The sequence below is a fragment of the Trichechus manatus genome, unplaced genomic scaffold (assembly GCF_000243295.1).
Source record: "Trichechus manatus latirostris isolate Lorelei unplaced genomic scaffold, TriManLat1.0 scaffold00170, whole genome shotgun sequence".
Taxonomy (NCBI): domain Eukaryota; kingdom Metazoa; phylum Chordata; class Mammalia; order Sirenia; family Trichechidae; genus Trichechus; species Trichechus manatus.
In genome coordinates this window covers 5,476,112-5,493,647 of record NW_004444106.1, presented here as the reverse complement: position 1 = coordinate 5,493,647, position 17,536 = coordinate 5,476,112, and the positions used below count along the sequence as shown (strand labels likewise).

At 40.8% G+C, this 17,536-nt stretch overlaps 1 pseudogene; it reads right to left on the bottom strand.

The window, feature by feature from the left end:
• Positions 1-5,204: 5,204 nt before the first annotated feature.
• Positions 5,205-16,702, bottom strand: LOC101341277 (A disintegrin and metalloproteinase with thrombospondin motifs 7 pseudogene; annotated as a pseudogene).
• Between the last annotated feature and the right edge of the window lie 834 nt (positions 16,703-17,536).

The following is a 17,536-nucleotide window of genomic DNA, read 5'->3' as shown; positions in this document are numbered from 1 at the left end:
TGGAAGCAGCGGTCAAGAAATCAAGTGACGTATTGCACGGGGCAAATCTGCTGCAAAAAACCTTTTTAAAGGGTTAAAAAGCAACGATGTCACTTTGAGGACTTAGGTGCGCCTGACTCAAGCCATAGAATTCTCAATCGCCTCATATGCATGCAAAAGCTGGACAATGAATAAGGAACACCAAAGAAGAATTACTGTATTTGAATTATGGTGTTGGCAAAGAATATTGAATATGCCATGAACTTCCAGAAAAACGAACAAATCTGTCTTGGAAGAAGTACAGCCAGAAGGCTCCTTAGAAGCGAGGATGGCAAGACTTTGTCTCACATACTTTGGACATGTAATCAGGAGGGACAAGTCCCTGGAGAAGGACATCGTGCTTGGTAAAGTGGAGGGTCAGTGAAGGAGAGGAAGACCCTCAACAAGATGGATTGACACAGTGGCTACAACAATGGGCTCAAACATAACAATTGTTTTGTTCTGTTGTGCAATAGGGTTGCTATGAGTCAAAACCAACTCAATAGCACCTGATAATAATAATAAAACAATAATAGAGTTAAGACATAGAGGTACTCTAACGTCTCATCTTGGGAAGAGAGTGAGGAAATAAAAGTAATCTGAAGTTAATCTTTCTAGGGTAGAAGGAAACATTGAGAGAATGTAACAAATTGGTGGAGAGTTGGTATCTTGTTGCCATGTAATGTAGAGAACATGTGTTTGATTATTAGGGCCTGAAAAAGAAGGTATCCACTAATAGGAATGGAAAAGTGCCACAAGACTTCCAAATTAACCAAGGAGAAAAGGGTAAAGATAAACAAAGATATTAGGCAAGCACATACAAAAAGAAAACAAATGTGGTAATATTTATATCAGTGAGTTGAAATTCAAGGTTTGTAGCACTCACACGATAAACAGAAACATTATGTAGTACTTCATAGCCACAATTTATGAAGAATATAAAATAATCATAAACTCATATCTACCAAACAACATAGCAGCAAAAGATATAAAGAAAACCATTATAAATACAGGGAAATTTTGCAAAGATAAAATTATAGTGAAAGATTTTAATTCCCCCTTTTAAAATTACACTGATCTATAGGTGAAAAAAAAAGTGAGAACATAGAAGAATTAAATAATGCAATATAATAAAATTATATATACAAAACATACATATATGTGTATATTTATATGAATATATGTATAATACATACATATGAATATACCGAAATATAGATAACAGCACATCCTATGAATAGAAAATATTCATTTTTTAATGTCTGTGAACATGAACTTGGCCATAAGAAAAACTTAATTCAAAAAAGTAAATATTTAGCAAGTCAGAGTCTCTATAATCTACCAAAACTGGAAATAAATGGGGAAAAAAAGATTTCTTAAAATCTTTCATTACTTAGAAATTTTAAGATACTCTCCTAAAAAACCTTTAGACCAAAGATGAAATTAATACTAAAATTATAAACTAGTCAGAACGCAATGAAAGGGAGAACACTTTATATTAAATACTACAGCTATAACTAAACCAATACTCAGAATTTATAACCTTAAACATCTTCATTATTAAATAAGAAAGACTGAAAATGAAGGAACTTAGTATTGAGCTTAAGAAAATAAAAAATAAAACTCAAATAAAAGGTAACAAAAGAGAATTAATAAAGATAAAGCTGAAATTAAACAGAAAAAAATTGGGAAATAGAACTAAAAGTTGATTATTTGAAAACAATCACCTCTTGAGTCTGATTAAGGAGAAAAAAGGATACAAGAATAGTAATGAGAAAGGAGAGATAGTCACAGCCATAAAAGTGATTAAAGTAATTATAACAGATAGTATGTCAAACTCAATGGCAACAAATTTGAAAACCTAAAGGAAATGGATAATTTCCCAGCAACATACGAGTAACCAAAATTTATCCAAGAAGAAGTAAAAAAGGTTAAATAAACCATTTATAATAGAAAGAAGTAGAAAGGTGATTAAAGATCTACCATTTTAAAAAACACCAGGACCAGATGGCTTCACAGCTCAGTACCATCTGACTTTTAAAAAACAGATAATTCAATGTTATTTAAACTTTTCCAGATCCCTGAAAGAGATGAAAACACCTTGATCCATTTTATGAAACCTACATAATCTTAAAACCCAACAAAATAGTACCCAAAAAAGGGAAAACTATAGCTTAATCACATTTATGAATATAAATGCTAAAATTTCAAATAAAATATTAGTAAATATAATCCAAGCACATATCAAAATAATAATACATCAGAAAGAAGTATGATTTATTCCAGGAAGGCAAAAATGGTTCAATATCAAGAAATCCATCAATGAAACCCATTATGTCAATACTTAGAGGAGAAAAACTATACAATCATATCAAAAAAAGGTCTGAAAAGGCATTTGATGAAATTCAATAGTCATTCCTAAGTAAAAGGAATAGAGATTCTCAACTTCATTAGTAATTCCGACCAAACCAAGCCAAATTTGCTGCCTTTGAGTCGATTCCAACTCATAGCGCCCCTATAGGGCAGAGTAGAACTGCCCCACAGGGTTTCCAGGGAGAAGTTGGTGGTTTCGAACTGCCAACCTTTTGGTTAGCAGCCGAGCTTTTAGCCACTGCACCAGGGCTGCAAATTAAAACCAAAATAAATGTCGGTTCATACCCACCAGCTTGGCAAAAGTTTAAAGCAGACTAAACCAAGTGCTGACGAGGATGCAGAGCAACAGGTACACTCATGCACTGCTAGTGGGAGTGGAAATGGGTGTAAACCGCTTTGGAAAGCTGGGCGTTATACAGTAAAGTTGAACAAGACCCGGCACTCCATTATAAACTAGAAAAAAATGACACACATGCAGCTGGAGGCAAATACAGGAATATTCATAGCAGCGGTGAAAAATGAAAAATAAAACGGAAAACAACCAAAATGTTCTCCAAAAATAGAATGGGTAATATATTGTGTTGCGTACATATAACAAAATATTAAACAATGAAAATAAACTACCTACTAGCTGCCCTTGAGTCGATTCCAACTCGTGGTCACTCCATGTGTGTCGGAAAATGAACTTTAGCGCCACATATCGATATGAAACCTGCCTGATCTTATCAGAAGTTGATAATGGAATAGTTTCACACGCCTGCATCATGACTGCCATGTGGCTGACAGTAATTGTGAGATGCACTGTAAAATGCCTCCCAATCTCAAGAGATTAAAAATGAACAACTTTTCATCTTAAAATCAAGAAATAGGGTAATATGTGAAGACAAGAATCAATTCATAAAGGAATATATATAGTACAACTCCATTTATATGAAGTTTTAGATGGCTAATCTAAACATATTTTTATTAGAATTTCATCTATGTATAGTAATATTATAAAGAAAATCAAAGTAATCATTAATAGAAAATTCGGAATAGCAGTTATCTTGGGAGAGAGGTGTGTATACAATCGGTGAGAAGCATGTAAGGAGTTTCGAATGTGATGTTCTCCTAAGCTGGGTAGTAGGTACATGGATGTCATTTTATTATTCTTTAAAATACATATATATGTAAATATATATACACATACATACATATAGTAAATATAATATTTATTTATCTAACACTTTTGTATGCATGATGTATTTATCACATTAAAAGAACGATTTAAGGGACTCCACTATAACCTAACACATTCTAAATCAAACACTGAAGCTATTTTTATTGACATCAAAAGCAAGACAAGGATACTCAGTAGTACCACTATTATTCCAATAGTGTTTTGGGAGTTTTCGCTAATGTAATAAGGCAAAATATAAAAAGAAACACTTGGCATAAATAATAGAAAAAGTTAAATGTTCCCATTTTTCCTGATGAAATTGTTGTATGATTAGAAAATCCAAAAGATGGTAGTGGGGAAAAAAAAAACTTACAATATTAATGAGAGACCTTGATAAGGTGGCTAGATATAATATAAAATAAATAATTTTCTCTATTCTAGAAATAACCAGCTGGACGTGGAAATTGGAAAAATGTTCCATTCACATAGTAACTCAAATGGAAGAATATTTAGGAATAAATTTAACAAGAAAGAACATATATGAAGAAATCTATAACATTTTATTCAAGGACATAAAGCAAGATCTTGTTATTGTTAGTTGCTGTGAAATCGATTCCAAAGCAGAAGTTGAAAGGATGTACCAAGTTCTTGAGTATAAAGATTTTTGCAACATAAATACGTCAAGTCTCCCAAAACTAATGTATGCATAATGCAATTTTAATTAAAGTCCCAACAGGGTGGAATTTTTTTATTGTGGTAAATATAAATGTAACAAAACATGTGCCATTTCAACATTCTTCACATATATGATTCAGTGACATTAATTATGTTTAGTATGTTGTTCAACTATCACCATTATCCATTTCTAATTTTTTCCATCACCATTAACTGAAGCTCAGTGTCCCCTAAGCAGTAAATCTCCCTCCCTTTTCTCCTCCCTCCCACCCCTGGGAACCACTAAAACTTTGGTCTATATACTGTTGTCTATTCTAGATATTTCACATAAGTAAGGATCATACAATATTTGTCCTTTTGTGACTGACTTAAGTGGATGCAATCACTTTAAAGTTCATGTAGGTGAACAAATGTCTATGAATATATTAGAAAATTGTGAAAACTAATAGAGAGGGAACTTGCCTTGTCATATATGAAAACATATTATAAAACTACCCCAATACAAACTGTATGGTGTTGATATAGAATTAAAAATAGATCCGTGAAACAGAACGGAAAAGCCAGAAGTAGATACCATTCTTTTTAATATACAACAAAGGGTGAATTTAATTTAGAGGAAATAATGGTTTATTTAATAACACAACTATCCACATAACAGAAAATAAAATTTTAAAACATTAAATTTTAAAGCAAATCAAAGACATAAGGAAAAAACTGTAAAAAATTTAGACGAAAAACTTAGGAGACTATATGTATAATTTCAGAGATGAGTAGACTATTTTAAGCTACACAATAAATCCAAACATGTTAGACATATCCGACTGCAGTCCGCCCTCCGTGTTCTCGGTTTCCGCATCTGCGGATTCACCTAACCATGGATTGAAAATATTGGGCGAGGGGGAGTGTCCAAAAAGCAAAACTTTGGCGGGAGACCAGTGGATGCTCATTTATGTATAATAATAATTATTCTCAGTGTGACTCAAGCTGTTAGAATAAAAAAATACCTTTTCTGAGGGCGATGGGGTCCCCAGCCTGCGACCCGCTGATGGCTGCGGGAGGGGGTGCCGCAGCTGGACGAGGACCACGAGCGGCAGCACTGGGTGCGCACAGTGGGCAGCTGGCAGCAGCCGAGCAGGCGCAGCGTCTCGCAGAAACCAAAGGACAGGCGAGCTGGCTCGTAGTGCAGGGGCTCAGCGGGCTCGTGGTCCTGGGTGCCACACGGCCGGGAGCTCTCCAGCCAGGCCTCGTGGCCACACTGGTCTCTGTCTTTCTCGGGAAGCCCCAGCTGGGTGTTGATGTTGACACACTTGACCAGGTGCCGCTGGACGCCACCGCCACACAGGGCTGAGCACTGGACCCGGGGTCCCACCACCCACTGCCTGCAGGGGTGGGTGGTGCAGGGACTAGTGGTATTAGGTCTCAGCGCCTCCTCGCAGAGGCCTAGCTTCCGGCAGATCCCCAAACGCTGCGGTTCGCCACCACTACTGGCCTCGGAGCACTCGCTCCAGGAAGAGATGTATCAGCTGAGGCAGGGCTGGGCCCCGCAGGGTCTTCCGGCTGGCGGTTTGGCAGGCCCGGGCTGGCAGTGGAAGGGCCGCAGCGGCCAGTGGTCCCTCGTGTCCGCACACTGCACGTCCCGCACTGAGGCACCTCCGCCAAGCTGCGGGAGCATTTACTCCAGTTGCAGGTGTGCTAGGCGGCACAGCGCGGCAGATGGTGGAGCACTCGCTCCAGTTCTTCACTTCCCATCTGGCATTCTTGGCAGCTGGCAGGTCTGTGGGGGCCCCTCCTTGACCGAGTTGGGGTCCAGAGGCTGGGGCTCTGCTGCTGCTGAGGAAAGTGCCCAGAGCTGCCGGGGACAGCAGCGTGGAGCCTGGGAGCACCTCTGGGCCAGAGGAAGGATGTGTGTAGGTTATGTGTAAATACTAGGCCATTTTATATAAGGCATTTGAGCATTGGTGGAGGCCTGGTGGTGTAGTGGTTAAAGCACTCCAAAAGGTCAGCGATTCGAACCCCGCAGTGGCTCTGTGAAAGAAAAACGTGGAGTCCATTTCAGTAAAGATTTACAGCCTTGGAAACCCTGTGGGGCAATTCTACTCTGGCCTATAGGGTTGCTATGAGTCCTAATCAACTCGACTGCAGTGGGTTTGGTTTCGGTTTTTTTGAGCATCCGCGGATTTTGGTATCCCTGGGGGGTCCTGGAACCAATGCTCCTCGTATACTAAGAGATGACTGTACATTAAAAGTAACATATTTTTGTAGGTTTGGGGTCTTAAAAGCCTGTAAGCAGCCATCTAAGATACCCCACTGGTCTCACCCCTTTGGCAGCAAGGGAGAATGAAGAAAACAAGATACAAGGGAAAGATGAGTCCAAAGGACTAATGGACCACAACTACCACCGCCTCCACCAGACTGAGTCCAGTACAAGCGGATGGTGCCTGGCTATCACCACTGACTGCTCTGACTGGGATCACAACAGAGGGTCCCAGACAGAGCTGGAGAAAAATGTAGAACAAAATTCTAACTCACAAAAAAAGACCAGACTTACTGGCCTGACAGAGACTAGAGAAACCCTGAGAGTATAGCCCCCAGACACCGTTTTAGCTCAGTAATGAAGTCACTCCTGAGGTTCACCATTCAGCCAAAGATTAGACAGCCCCATAAAACAAAACGAGACTAATGGGGCACGACAGTCCAGGGACAAGGACTAGAAGGCAAGAGGAGACAGGAAAGCTGGTAATAGGGAACCCAAGGTTGAGAAGGGACAGGGTTGACATGTTGTGGGGTTAACCATTGTCATAAAACAATACGTGTACTGTTTAATGAGAACCTATTCTGTAAACCTTCATCTAAAGAACAATAAAAAAAATGAAAAAAAATTTTAAAACGTAACATATTTTTGGTGGAAAAGATACCAAATACAATAGAAAATACACCAAGAATAGATAGCTAGGTAGGTAGGCAGGTAGATAGGTAGATGATAGATACACAGATAGTTGATGTTGTTGCTAGCTGCCTTCCAGTCAGCTCTGACTCATAGCTACCCTATGTATAACAGAACAAAATGTTGCTGCATCCTGAGCCATCCTCACAATCGTTGCTGTGTTTGAGCCCATTGTTGCAGCCACTGTGTCAATCCATGTCCTTGAGGGTCTTGCTCTTTTTCACTGACCCTCTACTTTACCAAGCATGATGTCCTTCTCCAGGGACTGGTCTCTCCTGATAATATGTCCAAAATACATGACACAAGTCCCTTCATCATCCTCACTTCTAAGGAACATTCTGGCTGAACTTCCTCCAAGACAAATTTGTTGGTTCTTCTGGCAGTGAATGGTATATCAATATTCTTCACCAACACCATAATTCAAATCTGCCAATTCTTCTTCAGTCTTCCTTTTTCATTGTCCAGCATTTCTCCAGAAGAATATTTAGTTCTGATGTACATAGGGTCACTATGTGTCAGAACTGACTCAGTGGCATCTACAAACAACAGCATGGAATGTGTGGCTAATCCCTCCATGAACAACTGCCTTCTTTGCCATGTGACCAAAAGAGCTGGATAGTGCCCAGCTACCATTACTGAACATTTTGATCAAAGATTCTATAGAAGAATCCTGATCAAAAGGGGGAAAATGCAGAACAGAATTTCAAACTCTCAAGGACTCTAGACTTCCTAGAGCTATGTAGGGTGGATGAAGCCCTGAAATTATTGCTCTGAGATAATCTTTAAACCTTAAACCAAAAATATCCCCTGATATCATCTTAAAACTGAACAATAGTTTAGCTTAACTAGTAAAAAAATGTCTGCCTTGAGCATTATACTCTCTTAAGAACTATCTATATGGGATCAAATTGACAACAGTAACTCGAAAGATTAGATAGGAACCTTAGGAGGCAGTGAGTTTATGTTAACAAGGGAGGAACAACTCAAAAAAGGAGGGTGAGAATGATTGCACAGTTTGAAGAATGTAATGTCACTAAATTGTACATGTTGAAACTGTTGAATCAGTGTATGTTTTGCTATGTATATTCTCAACAACAACAACAAAATAAATAAAATTTAGGAAAAAAAAAAGAAGACGAGCCTGGAGTGGAGCACGTCCTTGAGACCCAGGGTCCCTATGCTGAGAACCTCCTAGACCCAGAGACAGAGAGACCTGTAACACTGGAGATGGCAAGAAGCAGCGGCAAGCACAGCAGAGTCCAGTGGCAGAGAAAAAGCAGCAGCAGAACCAGGAGACTGGCACAAGACACCGCAGTGGGCTTCCTGGCCCACAGATCAAAGAGGCTACAATGAGCGTGTCGACTCATGGAGCAAGAAAGAGCTGAGCACCTTCAGGCAGGAGGCTTGCTGGCAGAGTTGAGTGCCTCCGGGCACTTGTCAGTGATGCTAAAAGAGCTGTAACACTTGCTTGAGCAGAGCAGGGGCTGAGAGGAGGCTGTCCTAAGGGGACCTAGAGAAGGCTTATCCTAAGGGGGCTCTGAAGGGGCTGGGAGAAGACCTGTCCTGAGGGGAGCATGCAAGGTAGAGAGTGGGCACGAACGGCCAAGAGTGGGTGTGCATACCTGAGAGGAGACCTGTCCTAAGGGCTGAGAAGAGGCCTGTCCTGAAGGGGTGTGAGAGAAAGAGCTGTCCTACACTAAAGAAGGGAGGGATGTGCTCTTTATTCTGGGGGAGCCTCCCCGACCTTGCCTGTGTGCTTCCTGACATTGATCCTGTTCCTGTTACTTCTAAATTAATCCTGATCCCTGCTATTTCCCTAATAAACCATATAACTGTGAGTATGATCTGTGAGTTCTGTGTGGCCGTTGCAACATATTATCAAACCCAGCTGAGAAGAAGAAAATGCCATGGGGAGGATGACTGGTGTCAGAATTGGTAGAGTTTGGAGAGTGGAGGTATATCTAACCTCTACCTCAGAGGAATCAACTTTGGGCTGATCCTGACGGCGATTCTCATTCTCCCTGAAGTTAGATGAGGCCTGACACTACTGTATTACCACCACATTACAATAAAGTTGCCGTGAGTCAGAGTTGTCTCAATGGCAACTATCAATTTTTTTTTAAAGACTTAACTTCGGCACACAAAGGAAAACTCAACTGTGCTGTGTACTTGACACATCTAAGACAAAGTGACTCAGAAAGTTCCCAAATAAAACAATGGCCAGAAGTCTACTGGGCAAATGCAAACAAAAAGAAAGCAAGGGTCATAATCTTTATTTATTTATTCTTTTTAAAAATTATTTTATTCCTCAATTCCTTTCCATAATTTTTGTTTTGTTTCGTTTTTTTACCTTGGAATATCTGCCAGGGCATTCAAGGATAATAATTTCGGCAATCCGTACGCCAGTGCTCTGTAAATGTGTAGAAATTAGAGCATAATGCTTTGAAGACAGCAAAGATCCAGGATGTTGATTCACAGGCATAGCTGCAATACAGATAAAGGCAGGAAAAATCCGAGGACTGAAGTATATCCTGGTTACAACACTACATTTAAATTACATTGAGATGTAATGTAGTATTGTACAACTTAATTTTTAATCTTATTTAACATACCTTCTAATCTTTTCCTAATTAAAACCCAAACAGAAACCCCAGAGAATACTTGTTTGTCAACGCTCTGTGCAGTTGGGATGCAAGTGTATAAATGTCTAGCCTGTATTTGCAACATTACATTCTGAGATAATTGCATCTATTGCTCATCTCAAATTAAATGAAATCCAAAATAATCACCAGACTAAAATATGCAAAGGTTCCCCATCCTAACTGAGATCATGAAGTAACCCACAAAACAAGCAATTTATCAAATCCAAACATTTTAATACTGGGCCATGAGGATTCCTCTATTGTATGGAATAATTTCTACCATTCTTTCTCACTTCTATTGTAAAAGACAGACCAATTTCAAGCATAACAATTTTAAAATGCATAAAAAATTAGTTCAAATATTTTTATATTCAATAGAAACAGAGATGACAAATTCTAAGTGGATTTATATTCACTTTAGTTTTGACTCATTTAAATATTTTATTTTATTTTTTAAATAATCATTCAGTAAAATTGACTTTTCTGGTGTAGAGTTCTATGAATTTTAATACATATTCATGTGACCCACCACCTCAATCAGGACATAGAACAGTTTCATCAGCTCCCGAAACTCCCTGGTGCTCTCTCTTTATAGTCACACCTTCTCCCCACCTCTAGCCTTTGGAAATCACTGGTCTGTTCTCTATCACTATAGTTTTGTCTTTTTGAGAATGTCGAATCTTTAGAGATTGGCTTCTTTCATTCAGCATAGTGCCTTTGAGATTCATCCAAGTTTTTGGTGTATAAATAATAGTTCTTTCCTTTTTATTGCTGAGTAGTATTCCATAGTATGGATGTTCCACAGATTATTTATTCACCACTTGATGGACATTTGGATTGTTTCCAGTCTATGGCATGAACAGGTTTCTGTGTGAACCTAAGTTTTCATTTTGCTAGGGTTAAACACTCAGGAGTGGGACTGCTAGTGAAGATGGTTAGTGTACGTTTAAATCGGCAAGAAACCGCCAAACTTTTCCATAGTGGCTGTACCATTTTGCACACCCATCCGCAATGTAAGAGAATTCTAGTACTCTGCATCCTCGCCAACACTTGGTATTGTCAGTATTTTTTCTATTTCAGCCATTCTAATAGTTGTGCGATGGTATCTGATTGTGGTTTCAATATGAATTTCCTTAATGATTAACAATGTTGAATATCTTTTCATGGGCTTACTTGCCATGGTGAAGTGTCTGTTCAAGCCTTTTGTCCACTTTTAAATTGGATTGTCTGTTTTCTTGCTGCTGAATTTTGAGAGTTCTTTATATATTCTGGATACAAGTCCTTTGTCAGATACGTGATTTGCAAATATTTTCTCCCAGTCTGTAGCTTGTCACTTCATTCCCTAAAAGTATCTTACACAGAGCCAAAGTTTTTAACTTCGATAAACTTCAATTTATCTTTTTTTCCCCCTTTGGATCCTTGTTTGGGTATCATGAAAGATACATTTTTAATCACAAAGTATACAATTCATAATGAAGATATGACAATCTGCAAAGCATCGACATTTTTATGACTAACACTATATAAGATACAAGGACAAATATACAGAAATATGTGAGTAATACAAGACTTTAATTCAGCTCTCAGCCCATGAGAAATCAAGTGAACCAAAAAAGAAATGAATGTAAGAACAGCTTAAAAGAATATAAAAAAAGCCTAAATAACACGTAAGGTGAGTCTAATTGATCAATAGATGGAATGCTGTATCCTAAAAATAGCAAATATATCTCTTTTTCAGGTGTCCTGGAACATTCAAAAGCTTTAGCATGACCAAAAAAGAAAACACATTCCCCAAGGAAGAATTAATACAGTATTTCATGGCTCCAGTTCGTGCACATTTCAGCATCTCTAAAATGTGTGTACATCTTAAAATTGATGGTGTCTTACACTGATAACTGGCAATCCTTTTTTTCCTTTTTTAGTGGTATTTAAAATCGTGTTGTGATACTTACCAATTACAAAAGGAAAAATTGTAACTCTACAGCGGAGCAATCTGGGAAACAGTCCTTTATCCAACTGAATAAGACGTATCGACATTATGTACCTCCTGATATAATGCACTAAGAGGGGCACAACATCACTGCTGCCATATTCTGGCCCAAAGTGCATGACCTGAATTTAATCATGAGGACACATCAGACAAACCTAAATTGCAGGGCATTCTACAAAATAACTGGCCAGTCCTCTTCAAAACCGTCAAAGTCAAGAAAGAAAAGAAATATTGAGGAACTATTCAAACTGGAAGAGACTAAGGAAACTTGACAACAAAGAGCACTGTGTGGTGCTGGATTGGATCCTGGACCAAGGTTAGGACATTAATGGAACAACTGGCAAAACTTGAAGAAGATCTGTAGATTGCTGCAGAGTATTGTATCAATGATAATTTCCTAGTTCTGATAATTGTACCATGGTTATGGAAGATGTTAACACTTATGGAAGTTGGGCGAAGGTTACACAGAAACTCTTTCTGCTATTTTTGCAATATTTTGTAACCTGAAACTATTTCAAAGTGAAAAGTTTTTAAAAATTAAAAGTATAAAAATAAAATAATGATACATCTTACAACTATAACATCTTAGATTCAGTAAAACTTAGTGCAGAAAATATCCTCTGATCAATAAACCTAGAAATAATAAACGGATTAAAAATAAACTATCACCTGGAAATTTAAAACCTTTTCTTAAAACTCTTGGGACAATGAGGAAATATAAACTGAAATAATAGAATATTAGAAAAGAGAAACAAGTAAAAGAATACAAATAAGGTCTATGGAATACAGCTCATGTAATGTTCAGAGGAAAATTCATAGCAATAAATAATTGTATCAACAAATAAGACAGAATGAGAATAAATGAATTAAATATCCAACTCAAGAAGCTGTAAAACAAAAAATAAAATAAACCCAAGAAAAGAATGAGGAAGAAGTTAATAAAAATAAAGCAGAAATTAATAAATTGGAAAAGAGAAAAAGAGAGGCCCTTAACCACATGAAAAAACACTCAAATGCACTCATAATAAAAGAAATATAAATTAAAGCTATATTGAAACACTACCCACCTCTTAAATGGGCCATGATTTAAAAAAAAAAAAAAAGTTCATAATAGGCTGTGTTTGTAAGACTATAGGCACCCAGTGTCTTAAGGCCAATTTGTGGCTTACATAGCTTGCTGCCTTGGCATCCCTTAATTTCTCCTAGGTGCCCAGTTAATTCCATTAATTCCACTCAGTTTCTGACATGACCATTCCTACCTTGTCACAGCAAAGACGTCACTTCGATGACCAGGGTACACCTGACCTAAGCCATGATATTTTCAGTCACCTCATATGCATGTGAAAGCTGGACAATGAATAAGAAAGACCGCAGAAGAAGTGATGCCTTTGAATTATAGTGTTGGCCAAGAATATTGAATATACCGTGGACTGTCAGAAGAAGAAAGAAATCTGTCTTGGAGGAAGTACAGCCAGAATAATGCTCCTTAGAAGCAAGGTTGGGGAGACTATGTCTCACATACTTTGGACATGTTATCAGGAAGAACAAATCCCTGGAGAAAAATATTATGCTTGGTAAAGTAGAGGGTCAGTGAAAAAGAGGAAGACCCCTAAGGAGACAGACTGACAGAGTGGCTGCAACAATGGGCTCAAACATACCTACTGTTATGGTGAGGATGGCGATGGACTGGGCAATGTTTCGTTCTGTTACACATGGAGTTGCTATGAGTTGGAGCTGACTCAACGACGGCACCTAACAACAACATCTTGTCACCCAGTCTCTCAATAGCTGTAGTCTCTAACAAGACCCCCCGCCGGCCATGCCCCATACGGGTTCCTGAGATAAAAACCATTACTATCTTGTAACCCAGTCTCTCAACTGCCTCAGTTACTCCTTGCCCCTCCTGACCATATCCCATATGATTCCCCATGATAAAATTTCTCCTTTTCCAGTGGGGGTCTGGGGACCATGGTTTCAGGGGACATCTAGGTCAACTGGCATAACAAAGTTTATTAAGAAAATGTTCTGCATCCCCTTTTGGTGAGTGGCGTCTCGGGTCTTAAAAGCTAGCGAGCGGCCATCTGACATGCATCAATTGCTCCCCACCCACCTGGAGCAAAGGAGAATGAAGAACACCAAAGACACAAGGAAAATATTATCCCAAGAGACAGAAAGGGCCACATAAACCAGAGACTTCATCAGCCTGAGACCAGAGGAACTAGATGGTGCCCAGCTACCACCAATGACCACCCTGCCAGGGAACACTACAGAGAGTCCCTGACAGAGCAGGAGAAAAGTGGGGTGCAGAACTCAAATTCTAGTAAAAAGACCAGACTTAACTGTCTGACTGAGACAGGAGGGACCCTGGAAGACATGACCCCCAGAGTCTCTGTTAGCCCCGAACCGAAACCATTCCCGAAGCCAACTCTTCAGACAAAGATTAGACTGGACTGTAAGACATAAAATGATACTCGTGAGGAGTGTGCTTCTTAGCTCAAGTAGATACATGAGACTAAATGGGCAGCTCCTGTTCGGAGGCGAGATGAGAACGCAGAAAGGGTCAGGAGCTGGTTGAATGGACACGGGAAATCCGGGGTGGAAAGGAGGAGTGTGCTGTCACAGAATAGGGAGAGCAAGTAGGGTCACATAACAATGTGTGTATAAATTTTTGTATGAGAAACTAACTCGAACTGTAAACTTTCACTTAAAGCACAATAAAAAGAAAACAAAATTTTCTCCCTTTTCCCGTGCTAATGCCCTGAAAAACTTTTAAACTGACCAATAGACTTCAATGCATAAGCTCTCGTACAGTTCCAGCTTGTTGCCTGCTCCCCAGGCATTGAGGTGTACTGTAGTTTCTTCCTTGGGACCTGCGAGTACTAAATCCTATTTGTTTTCTGGCCTTCCTGCGTGAGTTTTGCTTTCTTGTGCCACTTTTGACAGACCACCCAAGACATCCACAGACCCCTCTGGGTGAAACTTAAGACACCCAGGCACTCTTATATATTACTGATGGCAGTGACCCAGGAACACGAGTCTAGAAATTAATCCCAGAGATATACTTGCAACATTGCAAAATGGTTTCTGTACAAGATTTGTAATAAGAAGTAACTGAGAGCAATGTAAATGCCCCTTAGTGGGAGAATGAATTAATCATGTTTTAAAAGTAGGCAGTTTTTCTTTAAAAAAAGGAAGAAAATAAAGCATGAGGGGGTCTATGTACCAATCTGGAACTTTCCCGAAGATACATTGTCAGGTTTAAAAGAAGAAAAAGAAAAAAAAAAAAAAAAAGTCTAAGGTGCAGAAGAGGAAAGAGTGTTACAATTTACGTAAAAAATAGGGGCTGGGGGCAGAAGAATATCACTAATATATGCAATACACAACAAACAAGTAACATTGCTTCTAGGGGTGGGAACTGGTGTCTGGGGACAGGGTAAGTAAAGGGACTTTTCACTTCATATCTTTTTATACCTTTTGAATTTTGTGAATGTATTCACTGTTCAAACAAATTAATTAAATGTAACTTAACAAGAAATCCCAGCAGGAAATACTCCCCGTGCCCCCCATTCTTCTGACATCTTTAAGGTCTCTTTTCTGGGCCTCAATCTACCTGGCTTTACAGACATTTGTAAGCATGCCCAGGAGGGCATGGGAAGGTGTCACAACTGAACTAAAGGAGGAGGGTTTGGCCCCAGAGCCAGAGAGCCACCAGATGCTCTGAGCTAGTCCCTCTCCTAGCCCCAGCTCCCACCAGTCCATGGCCCAAACCCTCTCCCCACAACACAACCCCTAGACTGGACATGCCTGCTCCCCTCCCGGGAGGAGATGGGAGGGAGTACCAGCTGGTGCCCACATGCTGCTGCTCCAGGGCCCCTGCCCACCCCACTATCCCAGCAGAGACCAGCCTCTAACGAGTTGGTTCACGGCCCCTGCGAGCTCCGCATCCCCTGTCCTCCCTCACAGAGATAACTAGATGCTCCCAAGTCCCCTCACAACTTCTCCTCCAGCACATCCCTGCTCCCCATCAAGGAGAAGCCTCCAGCAAGAGGGGGAGAATACTCACCAGCAGCTCCTCTGAGATTTGAAACAAAGACATTGTGTGCTGCCTCAACTGGGCCTTCCTGACAGAGGAGGCTGGGGGCTCCTGGGCAAGGATACCTGTGGGGATGGTGGAGGCCAGGGAGGGAAAGGATGGGTGGGGTGATGAAAACGAGGAAGTACCACATAAGGGAGGCGAGGAAGAAGAGGGAGTTTAGGGAAATGGAGTGGGGAGAGGGGGTGAGAGAGGCTGGAAGTACTTTCCCACCTCGAGACCTGAAGTTTCTGTTCATCTCTCACACTAGGGTCCTTGTGGATCTCAAGCCCTCCCTGCCCCCAATGAAGAGCCTCCAGTCTGGGGAGAAGGAGCTGTGGGGAGATTTGCCCTTTTCCCTTGAATCTCAATCCTGGTGCCACAGGTAAGGAAAAGCCATGGAGCCTCCCTCAGGGCATGGGATGGTCTGGGAGAGGGAACAAGTTCCAGAGTGGCTCCCAAGGAGATGGGGGCACCTCAGGAAAGAGATGCAGAGATGGGGCCTGGGGCTGAGACTGCTGCTCTGGGCTGGGGGTCAAGGACAGGATGAAGAGACTTGGGAGGCTGCTGAGTGGCCTCTTCTGACCCCATGCTGCACCCTTCAGCCCCAGGCCTTGTTGAGGAGGGCCTCAGTCCTGCAGTCGGGAGAGGTCTCTGCGTCTCGGAGTGGGGTGGAAGTGTCAGATCCCGGGGAGAGGAGGAACCATCCCTGGAAACTGCAGAGACCATCACTTTTCCTTCTGTCCAGAGTTAGGAACTCTGCAGCTGCTCTCCCTCACAGTGCTGGGGAAATACCTGGGGACCTCTCATCTGGACCCGATGTCCTCATGGTCCAGGAAGGCTGGGGGGTCTGACAGGCAGGATTCCCAAATGAGGCTCAAGAGGGAGAAAAAAAGAGAGATGCAGAGCAAGAGAGGGAGGAAGTAAAAAGAGAGGGAGGGGACAGTGGATAAGGCTGTTTGAGAAGGTGTTGGAAGTTAAACCCAAGAACCATGGGTGACTCATCCAGGACCTGTCCCAACCCTTTTCTTGGAAGGAAGGGGCCAGGAGGGCCCAAGAGACTCTAAAACAAACAAACAAACAAAAAAACGCATTGCCATCTAGTCGATTCCAACTCACAGTCACCCGACAGGACAGAGTAGAACTGCCCCACAGGGTTTCCAAGGAGTGGCTGGTGGATTCAAACTGTCGACCTTTTGGTTAGCAGCCATCACTCACTGTGGCTCTTAACCACTGTGCCACCAGGGCTCCAAGAGACTCTAGGAGTTAATTTTCCTGTAGTCACAGACAGGGTGAATGGCTCCCAAGCACCTAGGCCCATCACAGGTGTAAAAATGGCTTGAGGGCGGCATCTGACCTCCTCTAACTTCACAAGGGGGAAGGAGAATCAAGATCAACAGCCCAAGGCTGATTCCCATGAGGCAGAGGTCAGACATGCCTCCTGTCTCCACCATCTTTACCAATTCTGACAACAACCATGTTGGTTAAGGTTGTGTATCATCTTGGCTGGGCCACGATTCTCAGTGGTTTGTAAGTTATGATGTAGTTTGGCAGTTATATAATGACATAATCACCTCCATGACAGGATCTGATACAATGTGATCACCTACATGATGGGATCTGCTATGAGTAGCCAGTCAGTTGAAAGGGAGTTTCCTTGAGG